Genomic DNA, 25,102 nt, shown 5'->3' with positions numbered 1-25,102 from the left:
CCAACTCCTAATAGTACCACATCAAGGGATAGGGTTACAACACATGAATTCTGGGAGAACACACATATTCAGTCCATAACACACATCAAAATGAAACAAGAATAGGTTAGGTCATTTCCTATATATTACAAAAGAGGGAAGTGAAGGAGAAATAAAGCTGCTTCAAACCTTCAAGGATAAACACTCCTCCAAAACTTCCTGGGCTTTATACAGGAGATGCTTAATTATGGCAGATTGTTTGGTGGAAGATGAATAGCATATCATGGTGAGTTTGATTTCACAGAAATATAACCTCCTACCCCAAAGCAAGTATGTACAGAAATTCTGAAGCCTTCATGGGAATGGTAAAATCAAAACAACCGTTGGTTCCTATTTGGTTTTCAATATGGCTAGCATTTTTTCTGATACATAAAATATATGAGGACTAAATTAATGTTTTGTTAAAAAAATACTTTATTTGTTTAAAACCATTTGCATGTGTTATTTAGTAACATGCATATAAACTGAAGACCCAAAGTATCACTTGCTTCACTTGTTTTTTTTTTTTTTTGTGGTGAGCATTATTTGCCTCAAAGAAGTTAAGCATTTTTTTTTTTTCCTGTCTGGTACCATTTTTTTTTAATTATATTTAGAGCATTTTCTCTGAAGATACTTTGTGTGTGTGTGTGTGTGTGTGTGTGTGTGTGGTAGGGGTACCTCATTTATTTAATTGGTAATAATTTCTGTTCTTTATTGTTTTGGGGGTTTTGTTTGTGTTTTCCCCTAGAAATTATGATGATATTATTAACTGTTATTTAAATATAAATAAAATAGAGCTGAAGAAACTGGATACTGCAAATGGAATACATTAAAGTACACTTTGTCCAGGGCGCCTGGGTGGCTCAGATGGTTTAAGCATCTGCCTTCAGCTCAGGTCATGATCCCAGGGTCCTGGGATCGGGTCCCACATCGGGCTCCCTGCTCAGAGAGGATCCTGCTTCTCCCTCTGCCTCTTTCTCTCTCTCTCTCTGTCTCTCATGAATAAATAAATAAAATCTTTAAAAAAAAGTACACTTTGTCCAAATAATTGAGAATATCTGGCTTTTTTGGGATAGTTAAATTTCCACTGATATTGATGAGTAAATTAGAATGGAAATGCCTATCCCTAAAAACAGGGAAGTGATTATTTGCCAAGCAAGTTATAACTGTTATCACCTGGAGGGGAAGAGTCCCACTCTACCACAAACAGCAGTCAACCCACAACATGGTTCAGGATCACACCAAGAAAGTTATGACCCACATAGGCATTAGATGGAACAACAAATTATTCATGTAGAAAAGAGGCAGAGCAAGATCAGCTTCAATAGTGGGCACTGGTCCCCCATGATCTGCAGGTCTTCCCATGAGCCATGCAAGGTGATGCTCTGCACAAACTCCTCTCATGCTGTAGGTAAAGAACCCCATTTCCTCCCATCTAGGAGTTGAATATAGTAGTGGGGTTGGTCAGATGTCATATTATGCACATGCTTAAGCAGGATGAAAGAGTACATACTGAGTGTGAAAAGAGAAATATATTCTGACACAAAATGATAAGCCCAGTATAGGCTGTGTGGGCTTCCTATCTCTTGGTAAGCTTCTAAGCCCAAGAACAATTCTTATATGGCCAAATGGATAAGTGAAGACTACATGAACATGACCACCTTTCCCAACAGTCCTCATACAAATAATCCCATCTACATGATTTGTACTGGCGTCTATATATATAGATGTGTGTGTGTATACATGTTCATACACACACACACACACACACACACACATATATGTATGTATATATGTATATATAAAGAGAGAGACAGACAGACACTGGTAAAACTGTTCATGTGTATGTATGCACACACACAAACATATACATCCAGATTCACAAGTACAAGAGCATTGAAAAAGAAGATGTTTAAATGAACTGTATCTTCATATTAAAACAGAAAGTAATGATTTGGTTCTTAGTATATACTTTTTATCACAGCAACTTGATATTGTTTTTATACCCTTCAAGATCTTCAAGAAGGACTGAGTAAGATTAAGCAAATTAAATGGGGACACCAAACCTCTCATCATATTATAATGACTTGATCATACAAGGGGATACTGGCTATGCAAGGACAGAACATGCAAATGGCAGCAGGTCTAACTAGAAAAAGGTTTGGATAGATTGAGTGAGGTACTGGATGGGAGACAACAGAAGGTAGTTTGGGAGATGTCTATGAGCCCAAGACTAAAGGTGGTCATGTGCACATATTTTCTTCTCAATCACTATTGGCCAACCTTAGTCAAATGGCCCCATCTATGTGCAAAGCTTGGAAATTTGTCTTCCCAGCACAACTCTATCATAGGAAAGGCTACTCTTTCCTGTAATAATTCATATACATCCTAGGGTCTCATAAGATGAAAAGGAACTTCTGAAATACAAACATCAAGTTCTGTACAGTTTGCTAAATATTCAAGTCTTCCAGGATTTATGTGTCATTTATTTACCTAGCATCCAACAAGCTATTAACTCTTTCAGATTGATCCAGATGCATTTTGGGATACTGATGGATGCACCACTTAGGCAAGAGTGTTAAAGTGGAAACAGAGAACCCTTACCTAATCAGCATTGTATTGAAAACATTAATTAGGTAATGAGAGCAAATGCAGGAATATTTTGATATATGATATCCCTGGCTCCAGTTCTCTCTTCCCATACTGAGATCATGTTTCTAAAACGTATCTTAGGTGATCTGATGTTCAAAAACATTTAACAGAAAGTTGCTAAATTTTTTTCACACCACGATTTTGTTTACTAAATTTAGAAAAAACAAGGAAAGGGAATATTTGAAGTATAAAACACAAATCATGATCCTTGTCCTGAGCCTAATATTACACATATCTTATTATTATTAGGATCTTAATATTAATAAGTGGATATTCTATATTGACTCCAACAGTCAGGAAAGTAAGTAGATATGTAAGCAGATAAATAATTACCTACTCGAAGATCACAACAGAATCATCTTCATGACTTTCTCTTCATTTTTAACCTATGATGCAGAAATCATTGATCATATTAAAGATGCGTCTGGATTTTCACTTTCAATTAAAGCTAATAGGTTGTCATTTTCCGTTACACAGAGCAATAAAAAGATCATATTCCAACTTCAAATTCAAAAAAGTATAGAAATGGCCATTTTTCAATAGAACAATCTATAATTAAATGTAGATTAAATATCCACCTCTAACTCTGGTTTTTAAAAATATTATAGGAATAGCAGAAACACCCTATAGCATTATTTCTTATAGAAAACAGACAGTGCTGCATGGCATGGAACACTAGTGGAGATATGTGTCACTTCTATAAATTATAAATCAGTCGCAGAACACATACAGAAAAAATATGAAACAGAAAATGATACAATTCATAGACAAGAGAAAACACAAATAACACACTACAAGTTTGGCTTCGAAAATCTGTCAGGTATTTTCTCATAGTGTGTTAACTGAAGGAGAAAAATAGAGCTCCAGGATATGTGACCATGTAGCATTTCAACTGAAGTCTCCTAATTGTAGAACTTGAAAAGCCATTCTTCCTTTTCAACTCAAAAAAGTGAAGCTTTGTGGCTAGAGGGCAACTTGTTCAGATTTCAGATCGCAGTCTTCTTTATCCTGTATGATTATATTATACTTGGTTTGTAGTTGCCTATAACTTTTATTTACCCAGAAGAATCAAATGCCACTTTTTTTCAACACTAAATAATTCAAAATTTGAACTTCTGCACCAACATTTTTTTCTTATAGTTTGTATTTTTTCTAGCCTGTTTTAGATTATGTTCAATATATTTTGAAAATTCCATATATATATAGAGAGAGACTCTCCTAGAGAAATGATATATATGACATTTAGTTGAATTAGGTAAATTAAGATTATAAAATAAAATTCACCTTTCTTTTTTTTTCTTTTTTTTTTTTTCCTTAAAGATTTTTATTTATTTGACAGAGAGAAAGAGAGAGCACAAGCAGGGGGAACAGCAGAGGGAGAGGGAAAAGCAGGTTCCCGGCTGAGCGGGGAGTCCAACGTGGGGCTCAATCCCAAGACCCTGGGATAATGACCCAAGCCGAAGCCAGACACTTAACCATTTGAGCCACCCAGGCACCCCAAAATTCACCTTTCTATTGAATTAAATATTAAAGAAATTTCTAGGGCAAATAATTTACTGTTTCAAAGTGATTTATATATAATAACTGTCATAGTAAAGGGATTTGAATATTTTAAAATTCAAATGGAACATGCATATGGTAAGAATTCATTCCTAAAAGACTGAAGTATATGTGATATTGCAGATAAATGAGATAAGCTAACCATATAAACATTTCCAAAAGAAATTTTTTTCCTGAATTTTTTGAACATTTCAGCACATATGCCTTTGATTTTTTTGTAGTTTGACATTTTCGATCATAGATTGTATTCATGTCTTCCAGAAACAAGTGTAAGTTTCTACAAATTTTCCCATATTCAATTTTAAATGTGGGTAGCATATAATAACTTAAGCTGCAAAAATATTTTGGGTGACTCTGCCTTAGAGATGTTTTAGAAGACTCATCCAATGCTCTTCTATGGCATCCAAGAAGGTGTGTATGCTCATCATGTTCTGAGTTAATTGCAGTTCTAGATCTAAATATGATTAATGCAATTCTAAATATTTTAGAAGCCCATTGCTACTATAAATGTAAAAGTATGCAGTTTTATGTCTTTCTACAGGTTAAATTTTGTCAGTTGTTTTAAAGAACCGTTTTTTTTGTTTTACTCACTTTCTTTGATATTTTCCTATTTTCAATTTCAATGATTTCTGCTCTTTATTATTCTCTTCCTTCTTGCTTTGGGTTTATTTTGCTTTACTTTTTTTTTTTTTGGTTTCTTGGGTAAACTATTTATTTGAAACATTTCCTCATTTCTCATATAAGCATTTAGTATTACACATTTACCTCCTGGCAATACTTTCATTGTATCTCATATATTTCAATATGTTGAATTTTCATTTTTATTCTATTCTACGTAATTTTTAAAAACTTTCTTTGAGACTCATTCTTTGACACCTGGATTATCTAAATCTGTATTATTTAATTTCCACATGTTTGGAAATGTGCCTATTGTCTTTCTGTTACTAATTTCTAGTTAATACCCACTATGGTTAGAGTACATACCCTGTATAACTTAAATTATTTAAATTTGTTGAGGTTTGGGGCTCCTGGGCATCTCAGTTGGTTGGGCAACTGCCTTCGGCTCAGGTCATGATCCTGGAGTCCCAGGATCGAGTCCCGCATCGGGCTCCCTGCTCAGCGGGGAGTCTGCTTCTCCCTCTGACCCTCTCCCCTCTCATGCTGTTTCTCTCTCTCTCTCTCTCTCAAATAAATAAATAAAATCTTAAAAAAAAAAGAAATATGTATCCTGCTTTTGTTAGGAAGAATGTTTAGTGTATGTCAATTACATCTTGTTATTTGGAAATTCTGCCTCCGTAACTGTGTGTGAGCCAACTCTTTACAATAGATCTTTCTCTTTCTATCTATTTCTCTGTCTCTCTCTGTGTATCCTATTGGTTCTGTTTCCTTAATCTTTCAGAGTTCTCTTGTGCTTGCTTCTTTTGATATTTACCATTTATTGGTGTACTTAGTGGGGAGAAAAACAGAGAAACAAGTTAAAATTATCCTGTCTAGGCCAGAAGTTCTAAAAACATACTGTAGTAAAACCATGATCATAAGAAAAATATTTCATAAAATTCCTGTAAAATTATATATTATATCTAGGAAATCTCAATTTCTTCCTTTTCTCTTCTTCATTTAACATACTATAATTTGCTAGAGGATAACTTGTCACAATACTCCATATAAATGTATCCTCTCTGAGGTCCCACTGCTGTTTGACAGTCATTTTTAGTCATCTGATAGAGACTTTGCTGCATTTACCACAGCTGTTATCTAAGATCTACTCTCTTTCCTCAAATCTATAAGCAGGTTACTGCAGCTGTCATCCTTATCTGTAGAATGTAGCTTCTACTTCATTTGTGAAAACCCAAGTCATTGGACCTAAAGTACCTGCATAGTCTTCCTCTTTACTCCAAAATCTATCTCTCCCTATTCTGTCCCATCTCAGAAAAAAAGTATGTCCCTCTTTTCTTGCCACTATTCATTTCATTAATATCATCTTTGGGCCTGAATCTATCCCTTATTTCTTCCATAATTGAAATTTTTTTTAAAAAATTATTTATTTTGAGAGAGAACACATATGCATAACCAGGGGGAGGGGCAGAGGGAGAGAGAGAGAATCTGGAGTAGACCCCCAGCTGAGCATGGAGCCCAACAAAAGGCTTGATCTCACGACCTTGAGATCATGACCTGAGCCAAAACCAAGAGCCAGATACTTAAGAGAGCCACCCAGGTGCCCCATAAAATTGGAATTTTTAACCTCTCACTCACTCTTGTCACTCAATTCAATGAAATCAGTGTTCCCTAGTATTCTGCAATGTGGTGGCCCTGCAACATAGAACCAGAATCTATATAAGATCCCTTTCACAATTCAATGGTGAATTCTCTAGAAATCTTTTTTGTATTTAAATCCACTTCCAGTAATTATAATATTTGAAAGGATTACTGACTAATTCACATGAAAATATCACTGAAAGATGATACCATTTTTAATTTAATTTAATCTTTTTAAAGATTTTATTTATTTATTTGACAGAGAGAGACACAGTGAGAGAGGGAACACAAGCAGGGGGAGTGGGAGAGGGAGAAGCAGGCTTCCTGCTGATCAGGGAGCCCGATGCGGGGCTTGATCCCAGGACCCTGGGATCATGACCTGAGCCGAAGGCAGACGCTTAAGGACTGAGCCACCCAGGCGCCCCTGATACCATTTTTTTTATAGTTGACTGTGTCTTAAGTGACAATGCTAGAATTAAAGAAATGTAATCTCAAGAAGGATATAGATAATTTGAAAGTTATTATTCAGAGAAGTTGGACCCATCTTATAAAATATTTCAAAAACTAAAGAGAAATAAACTTGAAATGAGAAACTGGAGAGAAGAGGTAGACAATCTTTTCTCTCTTCAAAAATCTCTGATCTCATTTCAAGAGGAAGAGAGATAAGGTGTTTTCTATATTTTCCAAAGGATAATGCTAGGATACAAGGAAAAGATTGGAAGAGAAACAGCTTTTGGCACAGGGTCAGTAAAAATTAACCTAAAAAATAAAATTTAGCAATATTAAAGATAAACTAGTTTCCTTCAGTAATTTGAGTTGTTTATCAGTGGAGTAACTCTTATGGTTGGAATCCATGAGACTGGGCAATATTTCTGCAAAGATATTGAAAGAGGATTTAAACATCTAAAGGAACTTTAGATCAAATGTCCTCTAATGACCTTTCCACCCTGAGATTATAAAACCTAAGCTTTGACATTTCTCCAGAGAGAAAGTAGAGCTTTTATTTTTGCCTGAAGAGATCTTTCTAATACTCATAAACAGCAACAGAAGAAAAAATCTTTTAAAATCATTCACAGAACTACTGACACAGATAATGAACATGAAAAAAAAAAAGGAAACAGTGGTTTATTCCAGGACTACCAACATAATGTCTTTGTTCTCCATGTAATTTACCATCTTTATGTGAGGATTTAAATGTTTTTGATGCAGATAGATCTAATTTAACCACGTTGTATTTTCCAAAAGAATGGGATTACATTTGAGATTTCTACCACTATAAGTCAAATGCTTCCTTCATTAAGCATATGCACATTTGTCCTGCATTACTTAGAGTCAATCATAGCATTTGCTCTAAATTTATTAAGAAGACATAGATTGAAGTTTTCTGATTTTAAATTTTCATATGGAGAAGCACCAAAGTGGTGGGGGTGGGAGGGATGGGGTGGCTGGGTGATAGACATTGGGGAGGGTATGTGCTATGGTGAGCGCTGTGAATTGTGTAGGACTGTTGAATCACAGACCTGTACTTCTGAAACAAATAATACATTACATGTTAAAAAAAGAAGAAGATAGCAGGAAAGGAAAAACGAAGAGGGGGAATCAGAGGGGGACACGAACCATGAGAGACTATGGACTCTGAGAAACAAACTCAGGGTTCTAGAGGGAAGGGGGATGGGTTAGCCCGGTGATGGGTATTAAAGAGGGCACATATTGAATGGAGCGCTGGGTGTTATATGCAAACAACGAATCATGGAACACTACATTAAAAACTAATGATGTAATATATGGTGACTAACACAACATAATAAAATAAAATTAAAAACAAAAAAGAAAAAATCTCAAAAAATATATATTTGCTACTTAAAAAAAAGAACATTTATAACTCTGCTCGCAAAATGAGTTCATTTTGTTACTGTTTTTTAGAAACTCATCCTAAAAAATGAAAACACTGATTTGCTTATTTGTGATTTTTAACTTACAAACTTTTATAAAAAATGTTGGCCTGATAATAGTCATTTTATAATGTCTTCAGAAAGATTATCAATTTCATTGGTTTGGGAATCTACTATTGTATAATTGGTACTAACATTACTACAATATACGTATGACTTTAAGTGAATCATTCTGATTGCAGTATAATTTAAAGTGTGTTACTTAAACTACCTAAATCATAATTACCTGGGGGAAGAGGGGCTGTTGATAGACCCAGTCCTAGCCTTTCAGAATCACATTTCTGAGAATAGAGTCTGATAATTTGCGTTTAAATAAAGACACAGGGGCATCTGGGCGGCTCAGTCAGTTAAGCATCTGTCTTCAGCTTGGGTCCTGATCTCAGGGTCCTGGAATCCAGCCGACAGGAGCCCCAACATCTTTTCGCTCTGCCCCTCCCTCTGCTCCTGCTCTCTCTCTCTCACAAATAAATAAATAAAATCTTTAAAAAAAAATAAGGACACATTCAAGTCTCATGACAGAGACAATAAATAAAACAAAATAGTAAAAAAAAAAATAAACTAATGAAGTGAGAAAATCAGTTTAAATTATTTTGAAAGTCTATGAACTTATGTATAAAACAAAAACTTTGCCTTGTTTCATATATATGTATATATGAAAATATATATATACCTCCATCAGAAGATTAGCTTCTCATCTGTGTTATTTAGTCAACAGAATCTACTTTAAAAATGCTATCAATTGTATAGGGAAAAGCAGGCTGAAACATGAAAAACCTAGTATTTGAGAATATAATTTTCAAAAATTGAAAAGTGGTTGAGATTTAGATAAAAAGTTCTTAAAGGTCTATCCTTAATGAGAGTAAAAAAAAACACTTTGTTCTTAATATTTTAATCTAAGGAATTACTGAACAAAGAACATGATAGGGTAGGGGCAGGGGGCTCCAGGTAGGATGGCTGAAGGAGAGTTGACCTCATCTGGTGGTGGGTTGATTTATTGCTGAGTCAGCACAACTCATCAGCAAGGCACTGTACTAATACTGCTGTGTGGGGTGGGCAGATGGAGCTTTTCCCCTTCTATTGTTTTGTTCATGTGTACTCCAGTATGCATATGTTGTCTCAGATTTTGTGTGTATTCGTGTGTGTGTGGGGGGGGGAGAGTGTGAAACCCAGATCCAAAGCTTAGTCCTTTCATTGTTTTTCATGACAATGAGGCTATGCATATAGAAACATTCCATGAGTTTTGTACTTCATTAAATATTGAAGAGGTCTTAAGGATAATAAAATAGACAATCTTCAGCAAAATCTATGTTATTTTCCTTTGCTTCATCTCCCTCAGTTCACAGTACTTGGCTATATCTACAATATACTTTCTACTCTAAAAGAAATATCAAGAAATGCATTTCCAATGCAAATAATTGTATCTATGAAAGATGTCCTTAAGATTTTTTTTTCCCACATGATAATGTAAGTTCTCATCAGGCATGAATTTTTGCTTGTTTGTTTTTGTTGCTCTTTGTCAAATCCCCAAGGCCTAGAAAAAAATTCCTGGATCATAGTAGATCTTCAATAATTAATTGCTGATTGAATGAATAAGTGAGATATTTTGTCTGCTGGGTTTTTTCTTATATGGGGTCAGAATCACATGTCCTACTCATCTTGCCTTAACTTTTCTTCTGTAGGACAGGAAAGAATTCTCACTAGTACAGACTATCTTGTGATATCCACCTTCACTCTAACTAATTAGCTAGGAGAGACTCTTGGTCTTCTCACCTGCCCAAATAATTATGAGTCCATATCTATTTACACACACACACACACACACACACACACACACACATATATCCCAGAACGCTGGTATAAGTTTAAGGGGCATTCTGATAATAGGGGGAAACACTGTTCCTAGGAGGGCTGGGGCTAAGATAGACTGAGTCATATGTATATCAACTTCAGCTCCTTAAATGAGGCTAACGGTGGTGGTTCCAACCTGGCTCTCTGGTCTTGTTTCACGAGGCTACCTTATGGTTTCTCACTCTCACTCTTTCTCTTTAGAATTAGTCACACATGCACTTTTCTGTAAACTACTCCCACAGTAACTCGGGTAGACTTGGATAAATTTCTCAGGCAGTACCTCATTTATCTTACTGTTTGAATGCAATATATAGTATCTCTCTTCTTTCATGTTTTCTAACAACAAATATTTAATACTGTCTTATTTAGTCTGGTACAAGTTTCTAGTTTTGGAAACATGTAGAACTTCTACTTCTCCAATTGAGGCTCCTCTCCCTCTTCATGAATCACTCTGTGTTTTCTAGAATTAGGGACTTTTTGTTTAATCTATGGTTTCTAGGCTACAAAAATGGATGGAGAATTATTCTCTTGGCCACGGGATTAGGGTAGGCAAAATGGCACAATTTGAAGATGTGCAATAGTCTAGTTGGTGCTTTAAATATGTCAGCTTCTAAATTGCAGCATCTCTAGTTCTTATAAGCATCATAAACTGCCAGAATAAAAAAATAAATGAGGTAGGTAGGGGAAAAAGGATGTTAGCAGCAGCCATTGAGGAATCATTTGCAAAGGTGATGTTAAGAAGCAGAGGACTACTTTTTAAAACTACACTAGACTTGTTTGTAAGTGTCTTTTATTATCATAAAATACCATCCTGCTGCATAGCAGGGAGAATTTGATTTTTACTCCCTGAAAATAATCACTTGACATGCAATATAAGTCTCTGCACTTTAAAAATTGTTTTACCACTTGTCTCCAGGAGAGTTATTTTTACAATCCAATATAAATGCAATAATCTGAATAAGAATGTGTGGGCCTCTCACAGTTTTAGAAACAAGGGCTCATAAGGATATTCTTTCACTAATATTAATGCAGTGACTCTTTTAGTATTGAAGGTAACAAATCTTTAGTAGTAGAAAAATATTAGGCCTCTCATTTTTGTTTACCAAGCAGCATTTCGTGAGATTTCGTGCCTGTGCCATTATCCATGGAGGAAACATTAGTTTCATAATGGAAAAGCTATACAGCAAACCTGCAATCACCAGATTGTCTACATAAGTAACACCAATGTGGATTTCCATTCAATAATTCACACTCCTTCAGCTCCCCTGGATCACAGTAGGAACAGGTATTGTATATATGTCTTACCCAAATAAACTCCTAAATTACAAAGTCATCTTCAACCATGATTTATAACATGCCTTCTTCCTCACTCTTCATGTCAGAGATGTTGCTGCTGCCTTTGTCAAAATAAATGTGAAAGCAAAGCAATGACTCACGCATGAACTCCAGTTTTTTTTAGAAAATACTTGAGTTCTGAAATAACAGCCAGGAAATGTTAAAAAACTGATAAATTAATTTGGAATATTAAACCAGGTACAGATTCAAAGGTACGGCTGACCTCCTTATGTATTTAAATCCAAACAAGTACTTCTACCCAACTGTGTGTGCCTGATGGGCATCCATCTCTGTCTGGCAAAGCTTTAAAAATGTATACTTTTGATATATTGCCAAATCCAAAGAACAAGATATTAAGGTGGGTGCACACATCTTCAAAAATTTCGTTACTCAGGCAACCTTCACCCAAATAGCTGTGCCCAGTATGAATGTTAAGAACAATGTAAGAGGCTGAAATTTAGATAATCTGATTGCCTGGAGATGAGAAATGCATGCATGCATATAGTTGGGAGGGTGCCCCATAAACTTTATTTATGAAACTAATGTCTAGCCCATTGGCATTATTTGTCAATCTGATGTATTTTTTAATAAAAATGTTACATTAAATCATTAAATTACATAATTTGGTTCCTGAGTTTTTCATACCTTCTTACATTTAATGCCCAAGCTCTGAATGCCAAAGATGAGTTGCCAGCTATTAGTCACGGACACAGGTAAATCAAAATACACGTCTTGCGTTTTACTATTAATTTTAATAACATTGTCTCTATTAGAAAAGCATTTTGACCTCCAATTAACTATTTTTAAGAATTTTATTTTGGAAGAGATGGAAAGGAGAGATTGATGTTCACACACATGCACACGCACACGCACACACACACTTTTCCAGCTTTTTCCCTGAAGGATCAAGGGTAACTTTATTGTATTTCATTTCAGAGAGATCTCCACAATCATCTGAAGAATGCATGGTGTTTTGTTAAACACATGGAAGTCTCTTGTGACCACCCCTAAAGTGCACTATGTTTTGGAGATGAAAGCAAGTTAATACCCGGCTCCACATAGAGAATACAGTAACAAAAGTGTACATAATTCCACTGGGAAGAACACAGTGACAATTTTGGGGGACCCCCAAGGGAGGTCGATATCAATCAGGGCAGTTGACAGTGCCTGCAATGGGCCTCTCCAGTCAGCTGGTAAACCTCTCAGCTCCCATTTAAGACAAAATGACTGAGACTAGTCCTTGTTTATAGGATGACTACCTGAGAGCTTTCATTTCAACCCGTCCTGCTTCTCCCCATGACCAGTAATATGGCCGTTCTCCTCTTTAGAGAGTGTTGCAGGGATAATAATGGGAATAAGGGTGAGGAATACAACTAGAGGTACTGAAAAGTATTTCACATGGGATGCTCAGGATCCATGGCCATCTCTTGCTCTTTCCAATGATTAAAGGAAACTGATCACATCTTGTCGGAGTTGTTGTCTATTTGGAGATATCAGACCCAATAGTCAGTTATATTTAAGGATCTAACATTGGTTTGGGAGAGTTGCACTAGGGTGTTTTCCTTCGTGGGTAAAATTCTAGGGATGACTGTAAAAGACAAAATCATTAATTCCCCCTCACTCTTCTGTATCTCCAAGAGGTGTTCCCTTTCCAGGTATCAAAGCTGTTGCTCTTCTACTGCTGCCAAATCTATATGTCCCATTCAAGTAGCCATAGTTTTACCTATTTCTAATCACCACTTACTGGAAACCAGCTCTTCCATCTGAAAACAGGAGTGTAGAAAGAAAAGTGGAACATTACAAAATGCACGGACATCTATTTGTCCTTTACTTTGTGGGCCAATGTAGGAGGACTTGGAAATCACTGCATGTAAGTAAGTGTTCGTTTTCCTTCTGATCTATTATCACATCAACCCAACAAGAGAATACAGGTAGCTGAAACAAAATTGTTTGCCATCATTTGGCTGTCTTACTAAGGTGTGTGGACTGGAGAGGGGAAGGGAGAGAGAGTTATAAATTATTTGAATGGATTTTTGAGGAAGGTATTTCAATACATTATACCAAATGCTTGTGGATATTAGGGTGTGTGGGAAGTCTAACAAAACATTAATTACCAGCCATCATTGAGTGGCTTTTGTGAAAAAAAAAAAAAGGTGCATCATTACCACATGGGAAATTGTCCAGAAAGCTGAAAACATAACACAGTTTAGTTCCAAGAGCTATAATTATATGGCCAAAATCAGCTGATTATACCTTGAAAAAGTACCAACTTTGTTGTGGTCCCACCAAATAGTCTTGACGGTGGTCAGAGTTCTGGGACAGTCAGTACGTCAGGAGTGAGCAGGAGCCATAATCTGCACCACACTGTTATGTGACAAATGGACCAACTTTTGTCAGGAGTCACAAATCTGGCACATATAGTGCTGGCCTCTGCATCAGAACTAGATTTACTTTGTTCCCAGCCTAGAACAGTGGTTCAGTGCCATGTCTAGTACAATCATGAATACAGGCAGTAGTGCTGATAATCTAGATGTTGAAATATCTTAATTAGAGCTTGACTTTGTTTGGTCTCTTCAGATAAAGGGCCCTTACTGTGTACCTCTTTTTTTTTTTAAGATTTTATTTATTTATTCATGAGAGGCAGAGGGAGAGAGAGAAGGAGAGAGAGAGAGAGAGGCAGAGGGAGAAGCAGGCTCCCAAGGAGCAGGGAGTCCGATGTGGGACTCGATCCCAGGACCCTGGGATCATGATCTGAGCCGAAGGCAGACGCTTAACCATCTGAGCCACCCAGGCGCCCCTACTGTGTACCTCTTATGTGAATGATCCATAGAGTCTGATTAGTAGCCATGATTTCTTTCCACCATATACATTCCCCAAGAGCATTGTCTTTAATCTATCAGTCTGTAGTTTTACAATGGGTGACAAAACAAGAACCCAACCTCTTGAGCAACAGCTCAAGACTCAGTGAAGGTAGAACAAGTTAAATCAAGGGGAGTATTGGCCAGATAAATGACAACAGCTTTGTGTTCAGCCCACTAAACAGAGAGACCATGTCATTTTCAGTTCTGCATAGCTGATGCTGAGATGGAACAGCTGCCACCAGTGGGTGCCATCAGGTTTGGCCTCAGCCAAACTATCAGTGAAGCTGGCCAGGTATTTAGGGGAAGTTCTGTGAATTGAGGAACCCCTTGAGTCAGTAGGTTTGCTTCAGTACACGGAATAGAAAATGTAGTTTTCCCTAATGAGATAGTTGCCACTTTTTCATATAAAACTCGAGAGCTACTGGGGCCAAGTCAGCTCTGTTCTTGAATCTAACTTTTCCATTTGACTAGCTAGGTTTCTGGGCCCTATCTTCTTTGTTAATCATTGAGTGTGAGTTGATGTACACCTTAATAAGAATATTTGATTTGGGAGTCATAAGACCTTCATAGGTCATGTGCTTGGTTTATACAAGAGTTGAATAATAAGCAAATAGCTACTTTTTCTGAAAATAAATGTGCCCTGTAGGCATTCCAGGGAGAAAATTAATATAAATCCCCAAGGAGAAGGCTGCTTCCCGTTGCCAGAGATTCCAATTTTCAAAATCATCAGTCACAAAGACTCATATTTAATAGGATTACTAGAATGGTGGGACCCTGAAGTTCTTAACACTTCTCTACATGTGTATTTTTTGTTTGTTTGTTTCTTTGTTTTTTCCATTAGGGGAACCCCTTCTGGTACTTATGAGAAGAGAAGTAGAAGTATTTAACATACTGATTCCAACTACATATTCAGGTGTAAAAGTAATGACAACAGTTGCACAGAACTGGCTGTAGAGGTTCCAATAATATTTTCCATGAGCAAGGGTATATATTTTCTTCTTTTGGGCAGATAGGGTGAAGGACCAATCATCTCAATAAAATAGGGGATTGAGCTGGGTTGGGAATGGTTTATAGGTATAGTTAGACTCAGGGCAATTCTGCTTAACCCCAGTTCCACAGATGGGTTCTGCTATGGTCTGAATGTTTGTGACTCCTTCACATTCATATGTTAAAAATCTAATGCCTAAGGTAATGGTATTAGGAGACGGGGCCTTTGGGAGGTGATTAGGTCATGAGGGTGGACCCTTCACGAACAGGATTAGTGCACTTATAAAAGAGTCCACAGAGAGCTAGTTTGTCTCTTCCACTGTAAGGGGACACAGCAAGAAGCCAGCAGTCTGACAGCTGGAAGAGGGTTTTCACCAGAACCTGACCATGCTGGTACTTTCATCCTGAATTTCCAGACTCCAGAACTGTGAGAAATAAATGTTTGTTGTTTCTAAGCCACCCAGTCTGTGGTATTTTGTCATAGCAGCTTAAATGGACTAAGACAGGCTCCTTACAAACTTTTCATTGAGCCTAAGGTTCCTTTTCCTCAACCCTGAGAGTTCTATAATCTAGAAGTTTTGAGCTGAATTTTTAACCTCATTCCAATGAGATTAAAAATTTCCTGAGTGAATTAAGGGGAGACCAACCTTGGCTTTGTTGCAGGCCCTTCATTCTAGCTAGACCTTGTATCCAAAGCACTGTGAAACTATGGGGGGATGCACTCCACTTTTCTGGCCTAGTCCATTGACCCAGAACTCAGAAAATGCCTCATAGTGAAAAGTTCTCTTGTGTCTGGGTCAGGTGCATAATGTGGTGAGGCAGATTGTACTTGCTATAGAAGGCCATAACAATAACTCTCATGCTGCAAATTCTTCATATAATGTGACTTGTGATATTCTTTCCAGTGATGGGTGGAATCTATGTTCTCTCTCCTTCAAATTGGTCAGGATTTTGTTTCAAAAATATGATGGAAGGAACAAAACGTGAGCTCTAGTTCATAAAACATGACTCAGCTTCAGCCTTTCTTGTTGGATTTTTTCACTCTTACAGCCTTCTGAGGCAATATTAACAATTCAACCACCCTGAGGACACCAAACTGTGAAGAATCCCACACTATTCCATAGGGATTATATGACAAGCTCTGGGACCCCATGGACAGAGAGAGAAAGAGAAACCAAGATAGAAAGAGCCATCTAGCCCTCAGCTATTCCATCGTTCCACCATTCCAGCTCCAGTCACACCTGAACGCAACCACTTGAGAGACTCTAGGCCAAAACCACCCAGCTGATATTTCCTGGAATTCTTGTCCCACAGAAACTATGAGAAACTAAGATTGTTGTTGTTTTGAGTCACAGTTTAAGCCTAAATTTTGAAGTGATTATTTTTTCCCCAGACAAATGTATAACTGGAATATCCAGTTTCCAGTCTGAGATGCTAGCACTATAAGATGGTCAAAATTTCTGCTGTTTCTTTATTCCCCTATAAAATTTGTCTACTAGGGCCAATAGAAACACAACTTGTGCCAAGATCTGGCAAATTCCCAGAAGGAATGAAATAGCTGGCAATCATTAAATCATTTTAAAAGGTTTTTTTTCCTCTGGAATTTTAGTGCATCTGGTCCTTGTTGCTTCAACTGGTCTCTGATATATTTAAAAACACATTTGTTTATTCATTTATTTGCAGTTTATTCTTTTATTTTCTAGTTACCACAGAGGAATTCTTGGCCTGCTAAGACATAATCCATTCTGTCCCAATTCCGTTTTAAGGCAAATATTCCCTTCACTCACTATACCTACTTCCAGCTAAGTTTTACCATTGCATCTGTCACTATTTAGACGACACACATATACATACACAAATGTTTTGCTCAGTTTGTTATAATACCTATGTACTAATCAATATGCTAATCTCTACTACTTAGTATAGAATCCAGGATTTTCTGACTCCAAAATAAAGTTACGGATATGCTATTCCTTATCTTGAACGATGGATAATTTTTTTTCTAACATTCATCATTTCAGAGTGTTATAGAAATAAGTAGTAAAGGCAGTCATACCTAGAACAAAACAGATGCCTTCTGAAAAAGCTGCCCCACTTCTCAATGGCCCAGACTGGATCACACAACCAAGCACCACAGTACATCTGGGATGTAATAATTGATACAAGTCAATTAAGGCTCACTCCTGTACTTGGGGGCAGGATGATCGCTAAGAATTTTGACGTTCTGGTTAGGAGGGGAGAGGAAATATACTAGCTGGTATTCTTAATACCAACCAATATAGAATTATTTTTGTAATTTGTGCTAAAACATATTAGAGGGTCCATTGTATATACTACCTAGCTAACCACTGTAGAAATGGAATGGCATACAATTTAAAGAAACACCATAAATCCAAGAATCTGTTTAGTAAAATTCCACCTACAATAAATTTGCTGCCATGCCACAGGATCTAGACATTCCAGAACACTCACCACTGCACTGCTTGCCTATGGCTTCCTTGGTTCCTATTCATTCCAAAATGATGATTCTGAGAGGAGGTGTATTGTCCTCATTTAGCATTTAAACCAGGCCCCATATCCAACTTCTCCTGGATTTATCTGAAATATTCAGATGCTGCTTAGTAAAAGAAGAACAACAACAACAAAGAAAAACAAATGTCCATGTTAGGTCTTTTCTTTTTCCTTGAAATGCTAGTCACACATTTCCAACACAGGTAAAGTACAGTTTAGGGTTTCTCAAGTACATCCATTGCATTACAGGTCAAATTCAATTGTGCTCCAGGCCTTCATGACCATGACTAAATTATATCTATTGCTTCGGTAATAAATTACCACAAATTTAGTGGTTTTAAATAACTAAAATTTATAATCTTCCAGTTCTGTATGTCAGAAGTATGGCATGGGTCTCACTGAGCTGAAATCAAGGTGTTGGCAGGGCTGCACTCCTTTCTGGAGGCTCTAGGGAGAATCCTTCAAAGCGAGTAGCTGACTTTTTTTTTTTTTTTTTCCTGTGGTGTCACATTTTTGTCTGGCTGACTACACCAGGAGTTTCTCCCATTTTGATTATAATGAGCCCATTTTAACAATACAAGATAATCTCCCCATATCAAGAACCTTAACCCTAATTATGCTTCTAAAATCCCTCTTGCCATGTAGGGTAACATATTCACAGGATCTGTGGATATTGGGGGGGGGGTGTTTGAATGGAGTACCTAGTTTATTTCTGACGTAGGTGAATCCCAGCACAGTGGCAGATTCTGGGATGAAGGTGTGGGTGTCACGGTCTGAGCTAGCACTCCATCTTGCAGGTGCGGAAGGCGTTGACCTGTGTGGACGCTGTGCTGTTGTCCGCAGCACTGTGATGCCCAGCACCTGGTGCATAGCTTACGTTGCCTCGTATTAGTTGTGCGTTGCCACGTAAATGAAGGTGAGTATTGGGGTCATCTGGAGGTCACGGCCCCGCTTCTGCTTGTGGGTCAATAGCCTGACCAGGACTGCACCCTTGCCCTCTTCCTTGCACTGGTCTTGGACGCTGATGACGTAGCAGGGCATGCATACCCGTGAAAAAACTCCTCACGCACCAGGTGGGCGCTGCCCAGATGTGCAGGTAGGCCAGGTTGAGGTAGACCCAGGGCAGGGCAGGGGAAAAGGGAGGAAGCCGGCTGTCGGATGACACAGATAAGGGCCTGGGCCCCTTGTCATTGGCTTCGCTCCGGACTCTGAGTTGCCCACTGGCCTGGCCCTCAACAGCCACCCTCCTCGGATTGGCAGTTACCAGAGTGGCTTCGAGGGAGGTAATACCAGCGTTGGGGTGAACCAGGGACTTCCTCATACTGCTGAGGCCCTCATATTGCTGACAGCCGGGGCTGCTGCGGGGAGGGTGAACAGCATATTCCACCCTCGCCGAGGGTGAGGTCCACGATGCAGATGTTGGGCCGAAGAACGCCGAAGTCCTTCTTACCCTCGTCGGAGTCCATGGTGCCAGGGGACAGTGGAAAGGGACTCGCCCCTGGAGCACCGGCCCGCCCCTGCCATTGGAGCTGCAAGGGGAGAGGGGTGTCGGTACCATGGGTACAGCCTTGTAGTGCTCATGCTCTCCCGACCACTCCAGACACAAGCCCTCGTGGTGCGAGGAAGTAGAGAACCGCACATGCGGGCCCAGGTGCGCAAGCCTCAGCCAGTTCCCGGTCGCCTTAGGGCAGTGGTGCGCTTCAACGCAGCGCATGGTCGAAGGAAGCCAAGAGGCATCTCTGTGTGGCGCCGAGAGCGCAGGCGCCCTCTGCAGGCAGCGAGGGAGTGGTCACCGTGGGTGAGCCGCCTGGTCTGGCGTCCATGTCCAGCAGGGGACTCAGCGACAGCCGCCTACTGACCTCAGCCTGGTGGGCTCCAGCGGGCAAGAGAGTGCGAGGGCAGGAGCTGCTGCTGACCAAAAGCAGCTCCAGCGTTTTCTCATCCAAACTATTGCTGTCTGACCCGAGGGCCTCAGCCCCACTGGCAGGCTGCTCTCCAGTCTGGGCGTGGCCACCATTTCAGGGCACCTGGAAGTTGCTTGGTGGATCCTTCCACACCGGCAGCTGGAACAGGGTAGGAGCTACTGGGCACTTTCCCCGTGGATGGGACACCTGGGCGGGATGTGCTGTGCGCTCTGCTGGGCTTGAGGGCTACCTGGAGTTCCGCCTCCCTGACACCAACCACAGGGGAGCCTGCCCTGTGTACCTCCCGGGGATGATTCTGAGGGGCTCCTGGGTTTACCTCCTAAGGGACCTGGCTGCAACAAGGTAACAGCACCTTTCTTGGTGGGGCCATGAGGTGCCACACCAGCCAGGCACATATGGAGGTCAGCCTGCAGTTGGTATAGGCTGAGGTGGGTGCAGCTGGCCATAACTGTCTTCCAGAAGAATTTGTCAGGCTGAGCTGGCAGTAGCCAGTGGCTCAGGGGTAGGGGTGTGATGCTCCGCCAGTCCAGGAGACTCGGGGCTAGCTCTGCCTAGTACTCACAGGGCACCAGCTGTGAGGCACACTGGCATTGAGAAGCAGGACACCCAGGTTGGGTGAGATAAACTTGCAAAACCTGCCTTCCCTAGAGCCCTCACCGATGGCCACTTCATCATACTAGGCCAACTTTTGTTTTAGGTGACTAGTGAGGCCACAGAGGCTGTCAAGGCTCAGGTGGGTCACCAGGCTGGCTCCTACCTGGTCCAGGTGCCTCATTAACTTCTAGAAGCTCATTGGGATTATAGCTGCCTTTGAGCAGCACTGTGAAGCCACTGATGATAAAGAAGGTGGCATCACCAAGGCCTAGGGGAAGATGTAGCAGCAGGGCCCCTTGAGCCTGAGAAAGCCCACTGAGGCTGGTGGCTCCAGCAACTCCACCACTTACCCTAAGAACACTCCCAGGCCCTTGGAGGCTGGCAGCTGCATGCTTCCTGCCCAGGGTGTGAAGTATTAGTCTGGTTTGGACTTGGGTGGTTAGCTACCCTTTTTGCACCAGGGGTAGCAAGGAGTGAGGGGTGGGGATCACTGTCTTTTTCTCATAGAAGAGGTTTTATCGCAGGTTTTCTCCTTCTCACTTCCACCCCCACTCACTACCTCAGAGCCCCTTCTCTCCTCACCTATTGTCATGAGTCTCTGGATTACTTGATAGTGCTTTTTGGGATCACCACTGGGGCCACTTGAGAGGTCAAACTGGGCTCCAATGAGAAGGAGCCAATCCTGCTGTTATGGAAAGTTATGGATCTGGCCAACAACAAGTACACATTGCAACTGGCACAAAGTACTAGTTAGACTGGATCAGCTGGAACTGATGGAAAATTGTAAAGACACTAAATCCATGCCAAAAACCTCCCAGCAGCAGGTGGACCCAGCCCTGAGACACTCTAACCAGTCAGTGAGCAATGAACTGAACATTGGGGTACGAACCTCCTTCTCTCTCTGTACTAATAGGCAGGCTCATGTCAGGCAAATTCTACATCCCATGGCTTCCAGGAAGAATCTTTGTTGCCTGAATACTACTACTACTTCTTCTTCCTCCTCCTCCTCCCCTTCTTCTCCTCCTTCTTCTTCTTCTTCTTCTTCTTTTCTTCTTCTTCTTCTTCTTCTTCTTCTTCTTCTTCTTCTTCTTCTTCTTCTTCTTCTTCTTCTTCTTCTTCTTCTTCTTTTTCTCTATCTTTGAAGAGAATTCAAGATGTGTTACTCTGGTTCATCTGATATTGATAAACTGGATATTGCAGCAATAACACAGTGTTTAAATTTTGAGAATAGTTCAGTCTCCCAGTATGGAACCTCTCAAGTTAGATGTGGGGAATATAATTTTAGCAATGATTTCACAGCCCTATAATCACAGGTTTTCAGATCCAGAGTTAGTAAGTTCCAAATTTCAAAGTGGCACTTGCAGCAAAATGGAACTTATTGATAACACTGTAGTCAGGACTCAAGGTTTACTATGGCAGTCCAGATCAAGATGTTCCATGATTCTTCAAATGACCTGATATTGCTGTGGGAAGTACAGCACTTTGTCTGAATTCCCAGGGGGAAGGAATAGAGAAGCCCCAGTTAGGTTTGTAAGTGAGGAGCACAGAGACCTAGCACTGCAGAGGCTCAAATATCACATGGAGACCCAGTACAATGAGCTTTACAAAGCAACAGGTGATGATTTTCTTTTAAACTTACTTGTGGTTACATCCAAAGAAGTAGCCCAGTTCCTCTCTGACGTCGTCATCTGCATGTGAGTGCTCACAACTGATGAAGTGGTGGTCTTTCATTACTGGAAGGAAGACATCTTCTTTGTTACTTCCCTGGACAGTAGGCCAACAAGAAATGCTTTTGTCTTCTTTGTTCATGAGGAAGATGTACAGAATACATTGAGGAAGCATAAAGACTTGTTGGGTAAAAGATACATTGAACTCTTCAAGAGCAGAGCTGCTGAAGTTCAGCAGGTAATGAATCCATTCTCAGTCCTTCTATTTCTCTTCTAACCATGTCAGTGCTGCCTCAGCAGTTTGTACTCCTATAAATATTAAAGACCATATACACCTTTGAGATCTTTCCTATGCAGCCTCAATTGAGGGCATCCTGGACTTTCTTGGGGGAGTTTTCTACAGATACTCAAACTCACATGTTTCACATGGTATAGAATCATCAGGGCTACCCATAAGGAGATGCCATTATCCAGATGTAGTCCACAGACAAAGCATTTATGGCAGCACAGAAGTGTCCTTAAAAACAAAACAAAACAAACAACAACAAAAACAACACACACACACACACACACACACACACACACACACACACACACACAAAACTGTGAAGGAAGAGATCGGGAGTCTTTTAGTATTCAGATGAGGAATTGAACTTTGTGTTTATGGGATGGGGTACATTTTGTTTTTTTGTTTTTTGTTTTTACATTTACCAGTTTATTATATAATAAAAACCTATGATAAAAAATACAGATGAACAGCCAGGTGAAAATGTACATAGAGTGAGGTCCCAAGCACAAGAACTTCTGTCCCTGTGGAGTTGGGGTGTGCCACCCTCCTGGCATGTGAATGTGCTCACCAACCCATAAGCTCTCTGAACCTCATTCTAATTGAGATTTTTTTTTCTTTATGGAGGCTTCATCACATAGGCATGATTGATAATTAACTCCATTTATAGTCCCTCTCCTCTCTAGGGGGAATGAGAGGTAGGGCTGAAAGTCCCAAGATTCTAGTCATGGCTTGGTCTTTCTGCGATCAGCCCCATTCAACAACCCACCAAAAGTCACTTCATTAGAACAAAAGACACTTCAGGGTATTCCAAAGGATTTAGAAATCCAATATTGGATGTTGCTATTACTCAGGAAATTGCAAAGGCCTTAGGAGCTCTGTGTCAGCAATTGGGATCAAAGATAAAATGTTAGGAAAAAAGATTCACCTAACAACTCTATTACAAGAGGTTTTGGGAGCTCTGCATCAGGAATCAGGAGCAGATAGATATACACACACACACATTATTTCACACCAGGTAATCTGAGTTTCTTTTTTTCCTCCCACACCTCACCTTCACTCCCCACCCTCCCACTATACGATTAATCTGGTTAAGCCAAAGTCCTGCTATTGAGATTTCCTTAGATTAAGCCACAGCCCTAGTGCCAAGAGGCAGTGATAGGATGTCTGTATTAGTTTTCAATTGTGGCCTAATGAATTTAACGCAACTTAGTGACTTAAAGAACACCCATTTATTCACAGTTCTGTAGATGAGAAGTTAGTCATGCTTGACTGTGTAGGGTCTCACAAGGTCAAAAAGTATGGGCTAGGGTGGGCTCTCATCTAAAGGTCATTGTTTTTGCTCTAGCTAAATAGCCAGAGGTGGGCCAGTGAGCCCCAGATAGACCACCTTACCATGATTGCTCCTCACCCTTGTGGGAGAGATAAATGCTGACTCTGCTCTGAAAGCTCCCAACTGCAAAGTTTCCTCCTACAGCTGTTGTGGTTGAAGGAAGCTTGGGGACCCCACCTGCACAGGGGTTTTTTCTTTCTGAAATTCAGCTCCCACTCCTGTGCTTTGCCAAGTGAGGGCCTGTGGTTGTAGAACTTTTTAATCTTCCTTAGCACGGAAGCTAGCTAGATGCTTGGACCAAAAGACAACAAGTAAACCAAGAAGATGTGGACAGAACCATTTCTGTTCTTCGTCTCAGAAAGCACACCACTCTGGATCCTGGTAGAAGGGGTTAGCATGGTGTGGCCAGAAGATCATATTATGATTTCAGGTAGGGAAGATGGCATCGTGACCCCAGGTGCCTGTAAAAAGTCCTATGAGTCTGGAGCCTTGATAGGTCTGGTGCCAACAATTACAGAGTGTATGACATTCACATAGAGGGTCTGCCAACTCCAGAAAGCACATTTGTGTCTAAGAGGAAAGTCAGAGTACTACAACCCTGCATGTGGCAACTATTTACTCCATGGAGAAAGAGGATGGAGGGACATAGACAACAATTGGAAAAGATGGCTTGGTGACAGTGACCTTGGTTGGAATCATAGTTGAGGGTCTTATTAGCCATTGCATTTATTAGAGGGATCATCTTTGCTGTTGAGTGAAAAATGTTGGAAGGATACCCTGAAGAGCTAAAGAATTGTGCCATTCTACCCACATGTTTAAAAAAGAGAGTTTCCGGGCGACTGGGTGGCTCAGTTGGTTAAGCGACTGCCTTTGGCTCAGGTCATGATCCCGGAGTCCTGGGATCGAGTCCCATATCGGGCTCCCACTTCTCTGTGGGGAGCCTGCTTCTCCCTCTGCCTCTGCCTGCCACTTCCCCTGCTTGTGCTCACTCTGTCTCTCTCTCTCTATGTCAAATAAATAAAAATAAAATCTTTAAAAAATAAAAATAAATAAAAATAAATAAAAAAGAGAGTTTCCCGTTTTTCCCATCCCTGAGCATGTGGGAATGGAAATGCTTGGCCAGTCCACTCAAAATCCATGATGATCCCTCCACTTGCCAATAGTAATCTAAGGAAAGATAATTCATAAGACTTGCTCCTCTAAGCGTTTGTCTTCTAATTTTAATATATATTTTGTGTATATATATTTAATATATATTTTGTAAAAAGTGATTTAAAAGACAAAATGCATAGAAAATGGAGCAAAACTATGTAAGCT

At 39.7% G+C, this 25,102-nt stretch overlaps 3 pseudogenes; 2 read left to right on the top strand and 1 right to left on the bottom strand.

The window, feature by feature from the left end:
* Positions 1-20,060: 20,060 nt before the first annotated feature.
* On the bottom strand, positions 20,061-20,845 carry LOC114204604 (microtubule-associated protein 1S-like; annotated as a pseudogene).
* Positions 20,846-20,888: 43 nt separating this feature from the next.
* On the top strand, positions 20,889-22,688 carry LOC114204603 (epithelial splicing regulatory protein 1 pseudogene; annotated as a pseudogene).
* A 1,421-nt stretch (positions 22,689-24,109) lies between these two features.
* On the top strand, positions 24,110-24,543 carry LOC148164104 (podoplanin pseudogene; annotated as a pseudogene).
* The last annotated feature ends 559 nt before the right edge of the window (positions 24,544-25,102 follow it).

This window comes from Eumetopias jubatus, unplaced genomic scaffold (assembly GCF_037043125.1).
Source record: "Eumetopias jubatus isolate StellerSeaLion01/CBP00866 unplaced genomic scaffold, mEumJub1_p1.0 scaffold_6, whole genome shotgun sequence".
Classification (NCBI taxonomy): Eukaryota; Metazoa; Chordata; class Mammalia; order Carnivora; family Otariidae; genus Eumetopias; species Eumetopias jubatus.
This window is presented reverse-complemented; position numbering and strand designations above follow the sequence as displayed.